Consider the following 23289-nt stretch of genomic DNA (forward strand, 5'->3'; position numbering starts at 1 on the left):
CTTTCCCCATTTCTGTGTTTTCAGTATCCTGCGAATCAAAGAGGCCCTTAGACTGGTTTAGGTCTGGTAGTTTTTTATAAACGTGTTATGTCCAAAATTTAATGAACATGCTCCAGTTTCTAAGAAAATAGTCTGGTTTCATGTAGTAATTCATTTATTTATTTATTATTCTGCGGGGGGTTTGCATGTAATTCGTGAGGTCTGAAATGTAAAGTACCCTGGCATATGCTCCGAGTCGTGCATGCACTACGACCCAGATGCTCTATGTCCCACATGTCGGTGAAAGGGTGCACGTGGAAATAGCCTAGGAGTACATATAGGAGGATAAATGCGTGAAAAAATATGTACGGTGAAGCATAGTTGCGGTTCGAAAAGGAGACCTAAAGTGATAACAGGTATAGGTCGCACACACCCAACTAGTGGTAGTACTAGACATACGACTGCTTTTTCCCTAAAAAAAGAGGTACGAGTGCTCAGTACTCCTATTCTATCAACGCGAGTCCCATCTGACAATAGCGTCTGTGCTACAGCTAGCTCTTCTCCCTCGTTTCTCTCTTCTAGTAATTCTAAACTCAGTCGATGCCCGGTGGGCGGGGTGGGGATTTGCGATGGTCGGTTTGCTCAACTGCGGCCCCACCTCACAGTGAAAACGTTACTACTAGAATAAAAATGCCATATACCCCTATACTAATAAAACATTAAGGCCACAAGGTGATGCAGTGCTGGTTACAGGAGGCAAGAAGAAGAGATGCATCGAACGGCGGCTAAGTAGCAGCGGCTTTCGTGGCCAGGTCGACGTGCTTCTGAACAATGGCGTCCAAAGATTCCAGCCGCTGGAAGAAGGCCAATGTCTTTCTGTCCTCGCTGGCCTTGTAGTGGCCTATGTAGACGATTTCCTCGTAGACGTGGATGTGCACGTCGACGGTTTCTTTCATGGCGAGGCGCTGTGCGACGAGCGCGGCCTCGAGGTGCACATTCTTCATCGCGACCTTCGGCAACTGCAGGGCCACCAGGGCTTGAAAGAGTTCGTCACCATGGAGGCCGATGAGGGTGGCAGGCAATGAAAAGCCTGGGCGCATGGGCTGGAGCAGTACGGCAAGGTCGTCCGCGTGCTTCTTGACGGCGGCGAACTTGCGGATGGAGTTGACCATCATGTCGTCCATGCGAGAGGCGAAGCCGGCATTGGCGAGGGCTACGACGCCGGCGGTTGCCAGCACCGTCTGGAAACGCTGCACGGTGCGGGGCCGCAGGCCGGCGCCTTGGATGAATTGGCACAGCCTACTGCCGCTCGCGTCCATCGCCTCCATAGGTGCTTCTGGCTTCTAGTCACTTGGTCTTGGATTGGAGTGAGCAGTGTTGCGCAGAGACTAAGGAGTAGATGGATTGGAGTGGTGGGGCGCCTTTATATGAGAATCCAAACTCTGTTGCATTCACATCGTGCTGGCTCTATTCTGCTTCTCCAATTAATTCCCTCTACATGCAGAGTAATTTGAGGATGCATCATTGACCATTCAACGTCTCGGGAACCGCTACCCTCTCCCTCCTTGGCATTCAAGCACCTATGGAGGCGACTGCCGCTCGCGTCTATCGCGTGTCAGGAGATGTTCCCGTCGACGACGAGGTGCCTATGGTGACTTCGTAAATTTCAAGATGATAGTACTAGTATACTCAATATTGTGCACCGCGACCAAGGCCGAGAGGAAAACGAGAGAACTAGCACGTATTTATTTACGGTGTAGATTCACTCATTTTGCTCCATATGTACTCCGTCTCGGTGTAGTCCAGTCACTTGTTGAAATCTCTAGAAAGGCAAATACTCCTTTCTGGTTTACAGGGCTATACTAGCAAGTACTTACTACAATAGTGGGCTCACATAGCAATTTTGTCTCATGCAAGAGCCTGGCTATATGCGTGCTCCAAGGTTCGCAACTGCCACGTTCGGGTTGCACTTGGCTCTTCGCCTCTTCGAGAAGACGAACAATGATGTTACTACTACTGCTTCTACAGTATCGAATCCACTGCTGCATGTCCGTCCACCTTGAGCGGGAGAGATAGCTTGTTGTAGTACTATACTCCCTCCTTACCGGGTTATAAGGCTCAACTCAAAATCTTCAGATTTCCGTTTTATAAGGCTTGTTTTGAGAGTAGCTTGGTTAAAGCTCTAAGGTCTTTTTGATTGCTGCGTTGCATTTAATTCCCTGGTACCATTTTCAAAAGAAAATTAATCACAGAGCCAAGTCGTTGCTCCTTTCTTCCCTTAGCTGCATGCATGCAGCAAACTGGACATTAAAACGAGATAAAAAAACGAAGACTGACCAGTGCATGCGCCATCTGGATGAGAGAGAGAGAGTGGGACGCATGCGGGCTTGGGGTGCTGTAGTTAATTGCATTGGCAATTGAACAGGCTGAGATTTAATACCAAGATGTTGTAATTGGGCATTTTTCACATAAGCTCAATTCACCTCACCCAATAGACATTTACCTTGGTTGGTGGGATTTCAGATATGAGCCCTATAATAAACTGGTAAGGAGGGAGTATAAGCAAAAGCCTGTCCTCGTCTGCGAGCCACCGCGCGCATGGGCGAGGGAGAAGGCGCGTAGTAGTAAAATCAAGCTTCTCCTCGTTGTACGAGTTGACGCGACACATCATAGCACTGGCCCCACATGGTTGCCTCTAAACTTGGCTGAAAGACCCGCAGTGTACAATACTCCATTTGCTGCAACCTTTAACATTTACCCCACCACAAATTAAAATATATATTCCTATCTTGACCAGATGAGCGTGCAAACTAGAATCACCAGGATGACAGGTAGGGCCAGAAGATAATTTTAATCAAAAAAATATAGCATGGAGCCGACCCCAACGATTTTAAGCTTACAGGCACGGTACACGCTATCCTAGACTACTATACACATGAAACTGCCACACGAGCGTCCGGGCTGCGCTTGGCTCTTCGCTCTTCGGGATGTCGAACAAAATGATGGAGTACTACTATAGTGGAGGAGTACTACAGTATGCTTCTGGCCATCTGACACCGATTGAACTGCTGCATGTCCACCGCGTACGGGAGGGAGAGCATGTAGCGAACAAAAGCTTCTCCTAGTCTTGCCAGCCACCACGCTCATGGGCGAGGGAGGGACGCAACTTCATTGACTTACTGCCCCTGCCTTTGCGTCCATGACAGGTGGGCCCAACAGGTCGGTTGCCCACCTGTCATGCAGCCAAAGGCAGGTGCGGTTAAGGCGAGAGGGCATTGTAGCACTGCACTCGATATATTTCAATAATTTGCGTTTACCGATGCATTAATTACAATGCACGCATGCGTGTTCTGACTCTCCTTTTGATACTTGCATGTGTTGATTTAATGCACCTTGAAGTAGTATGAATATGTGATGGTAAAGCTTTGTAATGCCCCGTCCCTAATAAAGCGAGAGATGGTTGTTCACGAGGAGGGCGAGATCATGCAGACGGAACATGACCCGACGATGGAGCTCTCTATGGTCTCGATGGACCTCACCTTGCTCCACTGCCCCTTGTGCCTCCGCCCCTTGAAGCCTCCAGTGTATGAGGTTCGAATACACCTCGTCCGTTCGGCTGATCGAGCAAGGTGCAGGTTTCTTGATTGATGTGTTGTTCGATTGATTTGTGCAGTGCAAGGGAGGACACCTTGCTTGCGCGGACTGCCGCGTCGAGCGCCCCGGGAACCAGCGGCAGTGCCAGAAGTGCGAGCGCGGCTGTGGCTTCGACGTGCGGAACACGGCGGTGGACGCCGTCCTCTCCTCGGTGAGGGTGGAGTGCCCGCACGAAGGCTGTGGGCTCTACGTCACTTACCACAAGCTCGCCGATCACCAGAGCGTGTGTCCGCTCGCGCCCTGCAAATGCCCCGTGCCCGTCTGCGGCTACGAAGGCCTGTCGCCATGGCTCTCCCACCACATCAGCACTGTGCATCCCATGCCCATGCACAGGATCCAGTACGGCAAGGCGCTCCAGCTGCAAGTGCCACTGTCGGAGCCACGGCTCTTGCTGTTCGCGGAGGAGGATGGCCGCGCGTTTTTCTTGGTCGGCGGCGTGCTCGACATCGGCGCGCCTATCGCCGTGTCGGTCGTCTGCATCAGAGCAGGGGCGTCCCCACTGCCGCACTACGTGGCCAAGCTGTGGGCGAATGGCCCGTCGGGGGAGCCCAAAGGCAGGACCGACGCCGTCAAGGTGGAAATGGAGGTGACAAGCAGCAGGGATCCCGGCGACGTCGCCGTGCAGGAGCTGACCTTCTTCACAGTTCCGCCCAAGCTGCTGGCCGGGGCTAAGCTGGTGTCCCTCCACATTCAGATTGACAAGCTCACATCCTAAATGATTCTACAATGCCTTCTGTTTATCTTAGTAATATGCTAATATAGGGGTTAGATCGGTCTACTTTAGCTTAAGAGATGCTGGGTTTTGGTGGCGATGCAGCAATTACCTCGACATCAGATCAGCAGTGAAAGTAATTTCGAACAGTCGAATGGATATTCCGTGTCTGTTGGATATAGAGATCCTTTGGGTAAGAAGTAACAGCTTATATGCTTTTTTTTCGAAACAGAACAACGATACTAGTATAATTTTTGTTGACATGCACTAATATTTTCGAAACGGACGTCGGGCTGTAGCTAGGCGGTTGGGACGCGGCATCGGCCCATACCGCGGTGACCCCCGATTGGGACGCACCGACTATGGATTTTCTCCCTCGCCGATGTCGACCGCGTCTACGCAGAACATTGTTCCCTTCCCCCAGCTGCGGGATCAGGCCGGATATGTGACCAGCGGTGTGGCCACCGTCGTTCGAAGCTTGTGAAGAGAGCAACCCAAGCAAGCAGGCTTGTAGCTTAGGCTCCTGCTAGTGTATATATAGTGGTTTTCTTTTTCTCTCCATATCAACCATTTTATATTGCGTATGTGTCATTGAAGAGTGAAATGATGGTTGCTTCTTCCGACTAACTTACTGTGTGATTTAATTGCTCCTTTAGTGGCCCCTACACGTACTCCCCCTACGTGTATGCAACAGTCACACGTACACATGGACGCAAAAACGCGCGACGCCCTAATGCATGCATGTCCGAGCACATGACGGAACACACACGGTCACGCTCAAGTGCTCAACCTACACGTGCATGCACACACATACTCAGCCAGGGTGAGCTAGTGACCGTATAAACACCGGAAAATGTATATATTGAGCGCAATGAGCGTATTATGAAGTCCACTGACCGTATTTTTACAAATATACAGTGACAGACAGTGTATTTATCTCGTTTGAAATTAAGCCATATTAACCGGAGAGGAGGCAGTATGGACTAGCATTACTTTGTTGTGTCCCGTCAACTTGCCGAACGAGGAGAAGCTTGCAGGATGGGAGAAGCTTGCGCGCGGTGGCTCGCAGGACAAGGAGAAACTTTTGACTAATGCAAGCTGTCCTTTGCTCAGGCAGTGGACGTGCAATAGTTAATTCGGTGTCAGATTGCCAGAAGCATACACTATACTAGTACTATTATTGTTGCACTTCCCGAAGAGGCGAACAGCCAAGCGCAAAGTTTACTAGTACTAGGAACCGGATGGAGGAGCGTATGCACTCTTATTATATTTTTAAAATGTGATAAAGCAATCTTCAACACATTTGTTTCTCTTCGAGGGTTCTCGCATGTGATAATGGAAGTTGATTGCATGGAACACTCGCCACAATTCTCACTTAATTCTGGCTCATATCCTGTTACGAATAGGAGCGCTCGGTAATATTTCCTCTCTTTTTTGTTATTCAGCATGTAAACAGGTCAGCAAACCTTGCGGCGCATCTTTGTGCGAACCGTGCTTGCTGCACTTTAAATGTGGCCGAGAGCTGGCTTGATGAAACACCGCGCTTCCTACTTCTTTTTTTGCGGGGTACCTCGCTTCCTAGTGACCTGTGTCTTGGCTGATCGTCCTAAGAATGCTTATATATGAATAAAGCTCTCTCATTTACCCGCAAAAAAGAGTAAGCCATATTAACCGGAAAGGAGGGAGTATGGACTAGCACTACTTGTTGGTGTGTCCCGTCAACTCGCAGAACGAGGAGAAGCTTGCAGGACAAGGTGAAGCTCGCTTACGCCTTTTGACTAATGCAACGTACCTCGCCCAGGCGGTGGACATGCATCAGTTCATTCGGTGTCAGATTGCCAGAGGCATACACTGTAGTACCGAACATGCGGAGTACCATCATTGTTCGACTTCACGAAGAGGTGAAGAGCCAAGCCCAAGGTTTAGTAGTACGAGTAGTACTACTACTAGAACCGCATGGTGGAGCCTCTGTAGTCTTATTTTTCTTAATCTTTGATAAAGTACACATTTATTCCGGAGAAGGGCGGAAAATGGCAGCCCAACATGTAATGATGATATCGATCAACCATGCTCGAATATATCTTGGCCTCCGTGTGAGCCCGTCTGTGTGTTCTTGCTCCTCGTCTCTCTCAAGGAATGGCGGGTTGGCCATTTTGCCGTCAATTGAGATCGGTTTGCTCACACTCCGGTCCCACATGTCAGTGATATGCCAAGACGAGGTGCGTTGACCGACTGGCCATACGCGTACTTGGTTTTGCACCTTCATACTACTCCAACCTCCATCACAATTTACAGGGCGCGCTTCATTATGATGCATTTCTCTCAATGCATTTCCACCACCAGAGAGACTTTAGACGCGTTTGGTTTAATGCTCAATTAATTAGGGCGTGGTAACCGCAATTTTCTCTCGATGTAGTACTACGGAGTGGAGTACGTGCATGCATGTGTCTACCCGGGGTGGAAGCACTGCATGCATGTGTGTACACATTATTTCCTCTAGTAATAGACGCCGTGCTATAACTACCAATGCTATTTTTCAGGCCGATCGCTAGTCGCCTTGGTCCCAGAGATTTTCTCTTTTTCTGAAGCACGCTCTATAAACAGTGACGGATGGAGTAGTACGAGCGTATTCAAAGAAGAGCGTATTGATGGTTGCTTCTTTCGAGCAACTTACAGTGGGAAAGGTGAGGCTTATGATTTGACTGCTCATTACTCACTATTAATGCAGCGCAACGACCGGTCTGAGTCTCCCATCCGCTGTGCACTACCCCCTCGGTTCTTAAATATACTCCGGAGTCTTTATCTTTCTAGAGATTTCAACGAGTGACTACTCAAATATTTGTCTTTTTAGAGATTCAAATGGACTACTACATACAGATGTATATAGACATATTTTAGAGTGTAGATTCACTCATTTTGCTCCGTATGTAGTCACTTGTTGAAATCTCTAGAAAGACAAATATTTAGGACGGAGGGAGTACACATACGAAGCAAAATGAGTGAATCTACACTCTAAAATATGCCCATTTGATATTTGTAAAAAGACAAATATTGTTGATGACAGTTGTGACGACAAAAAAGAAGCATATTCCTTGTCCTAAGGGAAGATAACAACACGGTTGTGTTTGTCTAAAACGGTGTGAGGACGAGATTGCACTATGGAAAGTACGCCGGACGAGCTACGTTTTGTGCAAAGAACTATGGAAGATCCACATGCAGCGACGTGGGAAGACGGGCAGTGGAGCAAGGCTGGAGGGGATACCTGGAGGTCGTCGGGATGTAACTAGGTGAGTGATACGTCTCCGTCGTATCTACTTTTCCAAACACTTTTGCCCTTGTTTTGGACTCTAACTTGCATGATTTGAATGGAACTAACCCGGACTGACGCTGTTTTCAGCAGAATTGCCATGGTGTTATTTATGTGCAGAAACAAAAGTTCCCGGAATGACCTGAAAGTCCACGGAACTTATTTTTGGAAAATATTAAAAATACTGGAAGAAGAATCCACGTCAGGGGGGCTCCACCTGTCCACGAGGGTGGGGGGCGCGCCCCCTGCCTCGTGGGCCCCCTGACGCTCCACCGACCTCAACTCCAACTCCATATATTCGTGTTCGGGGAGAAAAAAATCAGAGAGAAAGATTCATCATGTTTTATGATACGGAGCCGCCGCCAAGCCCTAAAACCTCTCGGGAGGGCTGATCTGGAGTCCGTTCGAGGCTCCGGAGAGGGGGATTCGTCGCCGTCGTCATCATCAACCATCCTCCATCACCAATTTCATGATGCTCACCGCCGTGCGTGAGTAATTCCATCGTAGGCTTGCTGGACGGTGATGGGTTGGATGATATTTATCATGTAATCGAGTTAGTTTTGTTAGGGTTTGATCCCTAGTATCCACTATGTTCTGAGATTGATGTTGCTATGACTTTGCTATGCTTAATGCTTGTCACTAGGGCCCGAGTGCCATGATTTCAGATCTGAACCTATTATGTTTTCATGAATATATGTGAGTTCTTGATCCTATCTTGCAAGTCTATAGTCACCTACTATGTGTTATGATCCGGCAACCCCGAAGTGACAATAATCGGGACCACTCCCAGTGATGACCATAGTTTGAGGAGTTCATGTATTCACTATGTGTTAATGCTTTGGTCCGGTACTCTATTAAAAGGAGGCCTTAATATCCCTTAGTTTCCATTAGGACCCCGCTGCCACGGGAGGGTAGGACAAAAGATGTCATGCAAGTTCTTTTCCATAAGCATGTATGACTATATTCGGAATACATGCCTACATTACATTGATGAATTGGAGCTAGTTCTGTGTCACCCTATGTTATGACCGTTACATGATGAACCACATCCGGCATAATTCTCCATCATCGATCCAATGCCTACGAGATTTTCACATATTGTTCCTCGCTTATTTACTTTTCCGTTGCTACTGTTACTATCACTACAAAACCCAAAAATATTACTTTGCTACCATTACCGTTATTTCCATACTACTTTGCTACTAAATACTGACAACTCAACTGCTAATACTTGAGAATATTCTTTGGCTCCCCTTGTGTCGAATCAATAAATTTGGGTTGAATACTCTACCCTCGAAAACTGTTGCGATCCCCTATACTTGTGGGTTATCAAGACTATTTTCTAGCGCCGTTGCCGGGGAGCATAGCTCTATTCTTTGAGTCACTTGGGATTTATATCTGCTGGTCACTATGAAGAACTTGAAAGACGAGAAAAAAATTGATCCCTCAACTACGAGGGGAGGTAAGGAACTGCCATCTAGCTCTGCACTTGATTCACCTTCTGTTTTGAGTAAGCTTGCGACACCTAAACCTGCTTCTGCTATTCATTCTGATATGTCGCATGTTATTCATTATGCCACTTCTGCTATGCATGATACTTATGATGAAACTACTTCTATGCTTGATACTACTGTGCCACTTGGTGAATTTCTTGATGAACAACTTGCTAGGGCTAGAGAGAATGAAATTATTGAAACTGATAATATCGATGATAGTGATGATGAAGACTCTCCCCCTAATAAATATGAATTGCCTGTTGTTCCTGAGGGTTATGCTATGGATGAAGAAGCTGCTAGAGCTATTTTAGCTTGCAATGATAGATATGACCTAAAGAGGTTATTAGCTAAATGGAAGCAGCAATCTCTTAATGCTAGAATGAAACCTGACCCTGCTTTTGCTAATTCACCTATCTGTGTTACTGATAAGGATTATGAATTCTCTGTTGATCCTGATATAATTACTTTGGTTGAATCTGATCCTTTTTATGGTTATGAATCTGAAACTGTTGTGGCACATCTTACTAAATTAAATGATTTAGCCACCCTGTTCACTAATGATGAGAAATCCCGCTACCTTTATATCCTTAAAATATTTCCGTTCTCATTAAAGGGTGATGCTAAGATATGGTTTAATTCTCTTGATCCTGGTTGTGTGCGTCGTCCCCAGGATATGATTTATTACTTCTCTACTAAATATTTCCCTGCTCATAAGAAACAGGCTGCCTTAAAAGAAATATATAATTTTGTGCAAACTGAAGAAGAGAGTCTCCCACAAGCTTGGGGGAGGCTTCTCCAATTACTTAATGCTTTGCTTGATCATCCTCTTAAGAAAAATGAAATACTTGATATCTTTTATAATGGACTAACCGATGCTTCCAGAGATTACCTGGATAGTTGTGCTGGTTCTGTTTTCAGGGAAAGAACACCGGATGAAGCTGATATTCTATTGAATAATATGTTGACAAATGAAAATAATTGGACACTTCCTGAGCCAACTCCTGAGCCTATTCCTAAACCAACTCCGAAGAAGAGGGGTGTTCTATTTCTTAGTCCTGAAGATATGCAAGAGCCAAAGGAATCTATGAAAGAAAAAGGTATTAAAGCTAAAGATGTTAAGAATTTACCTCCTATTGAAGAAATACATGGTCTAAATTACCGCCTGTTGAAGAAATATATGATCTTAATCCCTCACCTATTGAAGAAACACATGGTCTTGATAACCCGACACAGGTAGTAAAGGTAAATTCTCTCTATAGATATGATAAAGCTGAAATCCCTCCTACTAAGTTTGCTAGCCAATGTTTGGATGAATTTGATAACTTTATGGTTAAGCAAGAAGATTCTAATGCTTATTTTGGTAGACAGTTAAAACAAAATGCTTACATGATTGAACACTTGGGTGATTATATGTCTAGAGTTAAAGGTGAACTTAAACTCATTAGTAAACATGCTTCTATGGTTACCACTCAAGTAGAACAAGTACTTAAAGCTCAAAATGATTTGCTCAATGAATTAAATAGTAAGAATAATGACTATGCTGTTAGAGTGGCTACTAGAACTGGTCAAATGACTCAGGAACCTTTGTATCCTGAAGGCCACCCTAAGAGAATTGAGCAAGATTCTCAGAGAAATAATATTGATGCACCTAGTTCTTCTAAAAGGAAGAAAAAGAAAAATGATAGGACTTTGCATGCTTCTAGTGAACCTATTGCTGAACCACCTGAGAATCCAAATGATATTTCTATTTCTGATGCTGAAACACAATCTGGTAATGAACATGAAACTAGTGAAAATGTTAATGATAATGTTCATGATGATGCTCAACCTAGTAATGATAATGATGTAGAAATTGAACCTGCTGTTGATCTTGATAACCCACAATCAAAGAATCAACATTATGATAAAAGAGACTTTGTTGCTAGGAAACACGGCAAGGAAAGAGAACCATGGGTTCAGAAACCCATGCCTTTTCCTCCTAAACCATCCAAGAAAAAGGATGATGAGGATTTTGAGCGCTTTGCTGAAATGATTAGACCTATCTTTTTGCGTATGCGATTAATTGATATGCTTAAAATGAATCCTTATGCTAAGTACACGAAAGAAATTGTTACTAATAAAAGAAAGATACCGGAAGCTAAAATTTCCACTATGCTTGCTAATTATACTTTTAAGGGGGAATACCTAAGAAACTAGGAGATCCAGGAGTACCCACTACACCATGCTCCATTAAAAGAAATTATGTTAAAAATGCTTTGTGTGATCTTGGAGCCGGTGTTAGTGTTATGCCTCTCTCTTTATATCGTAGACTTGACTTGAATAAGTTGACACCTACTGAAATATCTTTGCAAATGGCCGATAAATCAACTGCTATACCTGTTGGTATTTGTGATGATGTGCCTGTTATGGTTGCAAACGTTACTATTTTAACGGACTTTGTTATTCTTGATATTCCCGAGGACGATAATATGTCTATTATTCTTGGAAGACCTTTTTTGAATACTGCAGGGTCTGTTATTGATTGCAACAAAGGCAATGTCACTTTTCATGTTAATGGTAATGAGCATACGGTACACTTTCCGAGGAAACAACCTCAAGTCCACAGCATCAATTCTATTGGAAAAATTCCATCGATTATTTTTGGAGGTTTTGAATTTCCTCTTCCTACTGTTAAGAAGAAATATGATATTCTTATTATTGGGGATGTGCATATCCCCGTTGAGGTAACATAGTGTTATTCGAAATTTCTCTGGTTTCATGTTACTTGAAATGAGTTTGTTAACAAGACTTGATCAACCTTGTTAGTGGATTCCTTTTGATGAGCATGAGATGGATGAAGTTAGAAAGCACAACCTTCTATACCCTTCTTTTACTTTCTGTTATTTAGTTGAAATAAAGTAAAAATAGTATTTTTCTGTCTGTTTTCTGAATTATCCATGCAATATAAAAATACCCCAAAAATAAAAGTTCTCCAAATGCCCTGAAATTGGAATATGATTTTTTCTAGAATATTTGAGAATATCTGGCACTGAGAACACAACAGGGGGAGCAAGCACCTGGCCACGAGGGTCCAGGGCGCGCCCCCCTGCCTCGTGGGCCCATGGTGGCTCCCCTCCACTTATGCCAGCCACCACACACTTCTTCTTCATCCCAAAAAAATCACTATCCAGCTCAAGCACGATTTCTAGCTCATTTTGCTGCGTTTTTGATCTCCTTGCTCAAAGCACCTCTCTCAAAACTTCTTTGGGGGATTGTTGCTTGGTATGTGACTCCTCCAATGGTCCAATTAGTTTTTGTTCTAGTGCTTTATTCATTGCAAATTTGTGCTGCCTAGGTGACCATGTTCTTGAGCTTGCATGTCAAATTTATATGGTTCCAAGTAGTTCTAATGCATGATATAGTCTCTAGGCACTTGTAGGAGTAGTTGCTATCAATTTTGTTGAGCTTGGTTCACTTTTATTTGAAGTTACTAAAAATTTCAGAAATTTTTCAGAGGAAGAAATATGTTTAGGAAAATGTACCAAGGTGGCCCTTCAAGGAAGCAAGGACCCAGGTTCGCAATGCGCGATGCCGATGATGAGCCACTAAGGAACGCTCCAGTGCGGCCTTGTGAATGGCCTTCAGAAGACTTTATGGATCGAGCAGGAATCAAGGAAGAATTTAACGCATATTTGCGTAACGCTGATCTTGTGAGCTTCGAGGAGGAAAAGTGCCGCCAGTACCACTATCTCACTAGTTCCTTTGTGAGGAGGTTTGAATTTTCATCTTCACGCAATTCTCAAACTGTCCTGTTTGATCTTTATGAAAAATCTTATACGATGCACTTAGAGGATTTTACCACTGCTTGCAAACTTCCACAATGGGGTAGTGCTAGTGAACCTCGCAAATCTGAATTTAGAGATTTTCTTGCTAGTATAACTGTGGGGGAATCTAGAGATATAGCACAAGCTACCATAGGGAGCATTCATTTTCCTGCTATACATTATTTTGCTCTCTTCATAGGTAGGTGCATAAATGGTAAAGATGAAGCATGTCATATGTGTGTCCCTGACCTCAGTATTCTTAGGAGTGCTGTGTTAGGAGACAAATCTTATAATTTGGGAGCCATTGTTGCACGTAGGTTGCATCATAATAGATTTAATGGAGATTTCTTTGGTGGAATTTATGCAACCCGCTTAGCTGATTTTCTTGGTGTAACCATACGTGATGATGATATTGAATTGCCTCCTACTTATCTAGACTTTAATGCTATGGTTTACCACCAGTTTGTCGAGAGGAATGAACCACCTCTCCAGTACCGACTAATCTTTGACAGGCGTCGCCCTGTCAATATTATTCTCCCTGCTCCTGCTCTCTTTGACTTTCAGGAAAAAGGAAGACATTTTATAACTAGGGAGGAGGCAAATGAGTACGAGAGGAGGACGGAGGCAACTCGCCGCCATGCTGCAGCCCAGGAGGCAATAGCCGCCGCATCTCAGTACGACCCCGGCTACAACTATGGATATCCGCGAGGCTAGCCGTGGCAGTAGACCAACTTAGGCCAAAAGCCTAAGCTTGGGGGAGTACGCATTTCCCACCGACATTACATTTATGTTCACACACACTCATTGCTAGATGTCGGTGCTCATACTCTTTCATTGTATTATCCATGCTAGTTTATTTTCTTTTTCTTGCTTTCTTCTTGTGTGTTTGATTAAACCTTAAGAAAAACCAAAAAAAATAGTAGTAGCTTTTAGTTAGTTTACTTTTCTTGCTGTAGTAGTAATTAAAAAGAAAACCCAAAAAGATTTCCAGTTCTTCTTTTGCTTGTTGGGAGCTTTCCCATGTAAATAGTTTTTATTTCTTTCGTTTTCTTTGGGGTCGATAGGAGAAGACCATAATTAAATTGTTGAAGTGGCTCTTATATGCATTATTGTTGATTTAACCAAGAGCCCATATTGCCTTGTCTTCTCCTATTTATTGAATGCTCGCAGATTCCAGCTTAGTCCAATGCACGTGCACTCTTATTATTATTCACATCGTTCGGTCGTGCAAGTGAAGGGCAATTATGATGATATATGATGGACTGACTGAGATGAGAAAAGCTGGTATGAACTCGACCTCTCTTGTTTTTGTAAATATGATTAGTTCATCGTTCCTGATTCAGCCTATTATGAATAAACATGTTTGCAATGACAATTAGAGATTATAGTTGCTCGTGCCATGCTTGATTAGCTATGAGTTATAATGGTTTACCTTGCGTGCCAACATGCTATTAAAATGGTTGTGATGTGGTATAGAGGGTGGTATCCTCCTTTGAATGATTTAAGTGACTCGACTTGGCACATGTTCACACATGTAGTTGAAACAAATCAACATAGCCTTCACGATATTTATGTTCATGGTGGATTATATCCTACTCATGCTTGTACTCAATGTTTATTAATTTTAATGCATGTTCATGACTGTTGTCGCTCTCTAGTTGGTCGCTTCCCAGTCTTTTGCTAGCCTTCACTTGTACTAAGCGGGAATACTGCTTGTGCATCCAATCCCTTAAACCCCAAAGTTATTCCATATGAGTCCACTATACCTTCCTATATGCGGTATCTACCTGCCGTTCCAAGTAAATTTGTATGTGCCAAACTCTAAACCTTCAAATGAAATTCTGTTTTGTATGCTCGAATAGCTCATGTATCAACTAGGGCTGTCCGTATCTTCCATGCTAGGCGGGTTATTCTCAAGAGGAGTGGACTCCGCTCCTCACTCACGAGAAAATGGCTGGTCACCGGGATGCCCAGTCCCATGCTTTATGCAAACTAAATCAAAATAATTGCAAACAAAACTCCCCCTGGGACTGTTGCTAGTTGGAGGCACTCGTTGTTTCGAGCAAGCCATGGATTGATGTTTGTTGGTGGAGGGGGAGTATAAACTTTACCATTCTGTTTGGGAACCGCCTATAATGTGTGTAGCATGGAAGATATCGCCATCTCTTGGTTGTTATGTTGACAATGAAAGTATGCCGCTCAAAATATTATTTATCTCTGCTTTAAAACCGAGCTCTGGCACCTCTACAAATCCCTGCTTCCCTCTGCGAAGGGCCTATCTATTTACTTTTATGTTGAGTCATCACCCTCTTATTAAAAAGCACCAGCTAGAGAGCGCTGCTGTCATTTGCATCCATTACTGTTAATTTATATTGGGTATGACTATGACTGGATCTCTTTTACCATGCATTACAATGTTTAGTCAGTCCTTGATCTTTAAAGGTGCTCTGCCTTTATGTTTTGCGGTCTCAGAAAGGGCTAGCGAGATACCATCTTGTTATATCATATCATGATTGTTTTGAGAAAGTGTTGTCATCCGAGATTTATTATTATTGCTCGCTAGTTGATTATGCCATTGACATGAGTAAACATGAGACCTAAGTGTTATTGCGAATATGGTTAGTTATAATCTTTGCTGAAAACTTGAATGCTGGCTTTACATATTTACAACAACAAGAGCAAACAGAGTTTGTAAAAGTTTTTCTTTATCGCTTTCAGTTTATCAACTGAATTGCTTGAGGACAAGCAAAGGTTTAAGCTTGGGGGAGCTGATACGTCTCCGTCGTATCTACTTTTCCAAACACTTTTGCCCTTGTTTTGGACTCTAACTTGCATGATTTGAATGGAACTAACCCGGACTGACGCTGTTTTCAGCAGAATTGCCATGGTGTTATTTATGTGCAGAAACAAAAGTTCTCGGAATGACCTGAAAGTCCATGGAACTTATTTTTGGAAAATATTAAAAATACTGGAAGAAGAATCCACGTCAGGGGGCCTCCACCTGTCCATGAGGGTGGGGGGCGCGCCTGCCCCCCTGGGCGCGCCCCCTGCCTTGTGGGCCCCCTGACGCTCCACCGACCTCAACTCCAACTCCATATATTCGTGTTCGGGGTGAAAAAAATCAGAGAGAAAGATTCATCACATTTTACGATACGGAGCCGCCGCCAAGCCCTAAAACCTCTCGGGAGGGCTGATCTGGAGTCCGTTCGGGGCTCCGGAGAGGGGGATTCGTCGCCGTCGTCATCATCAACCATCCTCCATCACCAATTTCATGATGCTCACCGCCGTGCGTGAGTAATTCCATCGTAGGCTTGCTGGACGGTGATGGGTTGGATGATATTTATCATGTAATCGAGTTAGTTTTGTTTGGGTTTGATCCCTAGTATCCACCATGTTCTGAGATTGATGTTGCTATGACTTTGCTATGCTTAATGCTTGTCACTAGGGCCCGAGTGCCATGATTTCAGATCTGAACCTATTATGTTTTCATGAATATATGTGAGTTCTTGATCCTATCTTGCCAGCCTATAGTCACCTATTATGTGTTATGATCCGGCAACCCCGAAGTGACAATAATCGGGACCACTCCCGGTGATGACCATAGTTTGAGGAGTTCATGTATTCACTATGTGTTAATGCTTTGGTCCGGTACTCTATTAAAAGGATGCCTTAATATCCCTTAGTTTCCATTAGGACCCCGCTGCCACGGGAGGGTAGGACAAAAGATTTCATGCAAGTTCTTTTCCATAAGCACGTATGACTATATTCGGAATACATGCCTACATTACATTGATGAATTGGAGCTAGTTCTGTGTCACCCTATGTTATGACTATTACATGATGAACCACATCCGGCATAATTCTCCATCACCGATCCAATGCCTACGAGCTTTTCACATATTGTTCCTCGCTTATTTACTTTTCCGTTGCTACTGTTACAATCACTACAAAACCCAAAAATATTACTTTGCTACCGTTACCGTTATTTCCATACTACTTTGCTACTAAATACTTTGCTGCAGATACTAAGTTATCCAGGTGTGGTTGAATTGACAACTCAACTGCTAATACTTGAGAATATTCTTTGGCTCCCCTTGTGTCGAATCAATAAATTTGGGTTGAATACTCTACCCTCGAAAACTGTTGCGATCCCCTATACTTGTGGGTTATCAGTGAGCAGCGGCGGGCGGAATCTGCCCATACTGCGGCAGTGAGCAGGTGGCGTAGGCCCTACCGCGCCGGAGCTTGGTTAGAGAGAACGGCGTGTACCGCAGATCGGGACGTGCTGCCTCGGCGCCGTCGAACGGAGAAACGATGCATGTCCTCCCTTTCCGCCGGCGGACGGGATGCGGCCGGATCAGTGAACAATGGTGAGAGAGAGAGAGGCCACCGCAGCCTTGTGTGAGATACTCTGAAGAGAGACAAACCAGGCAGGGAGGCTCCATTGTATATAGTGGAGCAGACTACCTTTTTCTCCATAAAAATCGGTTTATATTCTGTGTACGTGCCATTGAGCGATATAACTTTATTTAAAAATAACGCGCCAACGCATCAAGTCGAACTTTGTCTCGTGCACGCGTGGTACACGACCTCCGTAGGTAAACAACCGCTACACGCGTTCAAATTAGCACGTGGGCTGCCATTTCGTACAGAAATGAGCTCCACCGTGTACCCGCACGGGTGTGGCTGGGCACGAAGCGTGAGTATGTGCACGGTGCACCTATTCTCTTCTTGTATACGTACACCACCTACGTGGGGTTGTGTGAGAGAGATACAAACATAGAGAGATATAGTGTGTGGGTTCGTGAGAGTTTTTTTAGGGGGGTCAATCAAAAAATGTAACATATGCAATCTGTGTGAAATAGAGTCCTGGATATATCATATATATAGAGGGGGCGATCCACGAGAAGAGAGTGGAGGTATCATCGACTTGAGGTGTCCATAGAATCGAAGAGAGGGATGATGTGTGTGTGTGCGCGCGGTCGATAAAGAGTGCCATCGAATTTGTGTGTGCCCACGTCAAAGATATAGAGTGGCTGGCCTACTAGAACGAGAGAGGGGACAGGTGCGGTTTGTCTTTGTGGCATGGATACCTACCTACAGCACTCGACTATCGGTGTGTGGTGGGGGGGGAGGGAGGCCTAATTAACTATAGAGGTACAATGGCTGGTATATGTGTGGAGGAGGAGAGAGGCCTACCTCATGTGTTAAGGGATATCGATCTACCTCATGTATTAAGGGAGAATGATCGGCATCCATGCATATGTGCAGGAGAGGAATAAGGTTGGGAGAGAGACAGAGCTAGAGTGTTGGATGGGGTGGTAGTGGAGTTGCTTCTAACAAATGGTGGGATAGGATTGCTAGACAACCGGAGGGCACGCCTGCAATATCAATAAGAGAGGGGATGGTTGCCTGTCTGTGCACGTGCGTGTGAGAGACGGGTCAGGAGGCATGCACGAATGATGGGGGGCGATATGGATGTGGTAAGCAGACATAACTACATAGGAAGATCAATCGTCCTTTGTCAGAGAAAGGAGAGACATAACTTGTGAGGTACGTCGATCGATGGGGGGGAATAGTTAAAGTCGACCTAGGTATATGTTGGGAGATCGATCGGTATACATGCATGTGTGTGTTAGAAGCAAATGAGGCACGGGGAGAAGGATAGAGAGAGAGGGATGCATCTAGGAGGTGGTGCGAGAGTCATACTATATCGAGGGGGAGAAGTGTGCGAGTACGAGATCGATGAAAAGAGTGGTGGGAGTGAGGCATGGACGGTGATAAGAGAAGAGGGGAAGCTTGTGTTTTGTGCTAGGCACACCTGGCTAGAGAGGCATATCGATCGATGTGTGCCGTAAAGAAGGAGCTGGGGGGCCTACACACACCGTGGGTGAACGACCTAAAGTGAAAAGACGAATTTGCGCGATGGAGCTAGAGAATGCTGAGGGAGGGTTAGAGGGATGCGGGCGTCTGCATGCACGAGAGAAAGTTAGCGCTAGCTAGCTACAAAGATAAGAGGATTGTGTGGGTGTAAAAGACGAATAGAGATCATACTTCATTATAAAAAGCGAATTCGGATATTTGAAGAATTTATCATAGTGTTTTAAACCGACGCATGTGTGAATATATATAACGGTGATACACATGGTGTGGTTATGAACATGTTATACTACATATAATATATTTTATCTCTACTCTTATAAAAAACGGAGTTGTTGATGATGGTGCCATCCTGCAATATAGGCCGTCCGATTTATATCTGACGGATAGGAAGGAAACTATGGCAATTTTGAAAAAAGATACCCACACCCCTCTCCATATTTGCAAATTAGGCCTCCCCTTGATCATGTTGATGTTCTGTGGAACGCATGGGCATCTTGCTAGTACTACGTATAACATATAGAACATTGATCATAATTTGGGCTAATGTGTGGCTTTTGCAGCTCAGGTCTAAATACTTGTCATAATGTAGGGGGCGGGGCACTATACTATGTGTGATAAACACGGTGTACACGTATGGAACATGGTTTAGATTATGAATATATAGTTAGTACATCAAATGTACTATTATTTGGAATCAACATCAAGTGTATTCAAAAAATAGAATTCGAGTTCATGTAGTACACATAGTTCATATCTATCTCTATAGTAATCATGTGGTGTGTTATTAAGGTAATACACGAATGATGGTTGAAGTTGGCAACAATCATGATTGTAGATTTGTTATTGAAATAGAGAAACGAATTCAAATTCAGTTCGAATTGCAGCGGTAGTATAGACATTTGGAATGCACTAAAATGTTGGTATGAGTAGGTTACATGCATTATACAGCAAGCGAAAAAATTTAATTGGACATAACATGGATTCATACTACCGAATAGCATTTAATTGCACTAAATTGTTGGTATGAGTAGCTTTAAATAGCATTTTTATAGTAAAACGGGGCAAGACTCTCTCTTTGTGTGGTGTGAATAGTTTTATTTTTTTCGTTTTCTTTTTGGTTGAGGGAAGTGCGAATTGATTTGGTACGTACAAGTACAATATTACACGTTAGGCTTGTCCCTAAAATTCAACCCGCGCCTTGTTATATCCCGAAAATTCAGATATCGTGCTCCCAAAACTGGCGCCTTCACAACCCGCGCCTTGCTATCCCGAAATTACAACGTGCACGAAAACTCCCTCCAGCTGCCAAACCCCGACACGCGAAATCCCCCTTCTAACCCTGAACCGAAAGGGCCGCTAGTTCAAATCGGTGCGGGGTACTTTTGTAACACACCCTACATTTTGGACAAGCGCGTCCCTAAGTCATGGTTCACCCCTCCCATCGCCTCCTTTTTGCCATTCGAAATCCTAGGCCGCCATAACCTCTCCGCTCCAGCCGCGAAACCCCACCCTCCTCCGTCCGCCACCTCACCGCTGCCCAGCCGGAGCCTCTTCCCCGACGACGTCGTCCACCGCAACAACTCGACGTCCCACGTCCACCTCCCCGGATGAGGATTCGTCGTCCATCTCGTTGTCTCGCCGATTCAGCCGCCCCGTCTTCCACCTCCAAGGAGCTGCTCCGACGATCGCCTCGTCTATCGTGGCTGCTCCATCCCCACCGCGCCGCCTTAACCTGCTCCACCGGAACCGCAGCATCCTCATCGACTCCTCGGACGAAGCCGAGGCCTACTCGGCGCCACCAAAGAGGTTGTACACTCATCGCATCGCACCTTCTCCTTAGCTCGACCTCCCGGCGCCGACGTTGCTCCATCCCGCACCCCCATGGAGCGGCTACCTTGAAGCCGGCGCCATGGGCGACATCTCCATGGCGGCTCTCCCCCAGTGCGAGGCCCCTTCAGCGGCGGCGTCCATACCAGCCGGATCTGCTGCTACTGCTCCGGCTCTCGCTCGCTCGCCCAGTTGCTGCTGCTCCGGCTCTCGCTCGCTCGCTTGTGCTGCTGCTGCTCTCCCCCTCGCTCGTGCTACTGCTCTGCTCCGATTTAGCTACACTTCAGTCGACTGAATTGACTTTTGGGTCAGTCAATTTTCAGGGGGTGGGGGGGCTCGTCGGAGTTAAGGAAGAACCACCCGCAGCGGGGACGGGGGCTCGCCGGAGAGGTACCCCACTATCTATCTTAGGGTTCAGGGTGGGGGCGGGGGGCCTATAGGGCTGGCCGGGGCGGCGGCGGACCGGCGGTGGGGAGTTGTTTCGGGGCGGTGAGGCGGCGCTGGGGCCGGCGGTGAGGCCGGTGGTGGCTGGCGGCTCAGGGGGGTGCAGGTTGAAGATGAACTCAGGCCCTCCCTAAACTACATGTCAAGTGCCTCTGTGCTACCATTGCGTTCAGTTTCGATAGTAACATTCAGATTCCAAATTAATGTTCAAACTTGAGTTCTAAATTAGTTATGGGGCACATATCGAGGAAGCAATGAATAGTATCTCTGTCTATATCTGGTTCACCTAGGGTATGCCTATGTTGTTCATCTTGGGTGGGAAACAAATAGTAAAGCAATCATCATCTGTCTTTTTATTAAATTAAAGCAATCATCAGCCTGCTATCATTATTTTTGGATCCATCCACTGGTTGTTACCATCACTCTAAATTTCTGCATGCTCTCCTTACATAATCTCACCATATTTTTTTCGTATGCATGTCAGATATTGTACACAGTCATGCTGAACATGTAGAGAAAAAGAGAAGAGTTTTGCGCGGCAATACAATGTCATGCAGACATCGCTCCATGGTGGGTTCAATGGCAAACCCTCCCCACCCCTCTCCAGATTGTAATCCAGAGGAAGCTATCTGTTCTGAGGCGGATTCAGACGCCGCTGACCACTCCTATTTACCCCCCAAGGTGTTTGCTCTACCTTGGCATGATGATGTTAGTCATATCATGCATATGTTGCCTTGCAGTGCCTACTTTTGAAATCATATATGTCATCTGCTTAGTTTAGACATGTTCTGTAATGCCACCTGTTTAGTTTCTATATCATATATGGGAATTGTGCAGTCTCATGTCTTTTAGCCAGCCATAATATACGTGAAATGTGCAATGCCATCCTGTTTAACCAGGCATCATATATTTGAATGATATCTTGCCCATCCTTTTCTTCATTACATTTCCATTTGTCGACAATGTTTGTACATTAAACTACTCTTCCTGTGAATCAGCCATTTGGGTGGGAGATTGAAAAATCTGGAGTGAAAACAAGGCCTTCTGAGCAGACAGTGCTACCTGTCGAAGCAGATCTCTTGTTGGGTCCCGATAGCTCCTCAGAGATGGATTCAGAGACAGATGACCAGTCCTATTCCCCCACCGAGGTGTATGCTCTAACTTGGCACGGTTATACTGCTCATATCATGCATATGGTGTCTTGCATTGCATAGATTAGACATCATATACACAATATTCAACACCATGTTCTTAGTTCAGACATCATATCTAATGCCCTCTGTTTAGCATATAAATCACATATGTGAATTAAATGATGCGATCCTGATTACTTAGATAACATGTAGGTGAATTATGTCATGCGATCCTGTTTAGTTATTCATCATATCTTTGAATTATGTTATGCTATGCTATCCAGTTTAGATAGACATCATATATGTGAAATTATGTCATGCTATCCGTTTTAGTTAAACAATATACATGTCAACTATTTCATGCCCTCTTTTTTCCACACTATCTATTGCATCTGTCTCTCATACAATGTCTGTACATTCAACTATGTTTCCTGTTTATCAGCCATTTGAATTGGAGCGGGTGATGCCAGCATCTAGCGGACTAAAAACACGGTCTTCAAATAAAACAGTGCTACCTCTTGGTGGAGATAGCACCCCGGTTGTACATGCACGAGAACCAGCCCTACCACACATAACCCAAACTCTCGCAGATTGTACCCCTACTGCGATGGACAGAGAACCAGCTTCACCCAATCTAACCCCAACCCCAGCAGATAGTAACCCAGTTCCTGTTGACACAGCACCATCTCCACCACAGAGCTCCCAAACAAGAGCAGTTAGTAAGGCAGCTCCAGTGCCCAAAGGGCCAGTACTACCACGGCGAACCCCAACTCCACCAGTTAGTACGCCTATTCCTGTGGAGGAAGCACAACCAGCTAGTCGTAGTTTAGCATCTATCGCATTTGATGTTGTTAAATCGTATGTGCGTATCTTCCCATCTTGGAAATATTATACTGAAGATGAAGGAAAATGCCAGTTGCAGGTGTTTGTCCAGGAGTTATGTGTAAGTAATGTTATTCATGGCAATTACTTTGCTTTGTCCCATACATCCTACCTCCATGATGGTTATAATACAGCAAATTTTCCCATTTTTCTCTATAGAGAAGGACCG

The sequence above is a fragment of the Triticum aestivum genome, chromosome 5D, assembly GCF_018294505.1.
Source record: "Triticum aestivum cultivar Chinese Spring chromosome 5D, IWGSC CS RefSeq v2.1, whole genome shotgun sequence".
Classification (NCBI taxonomy): Eukaryota; Viridiplantae; Streptophyta; class Magnoliopsida; order Poales; family Poaceae; genus Triticum; species Triticum aestivum.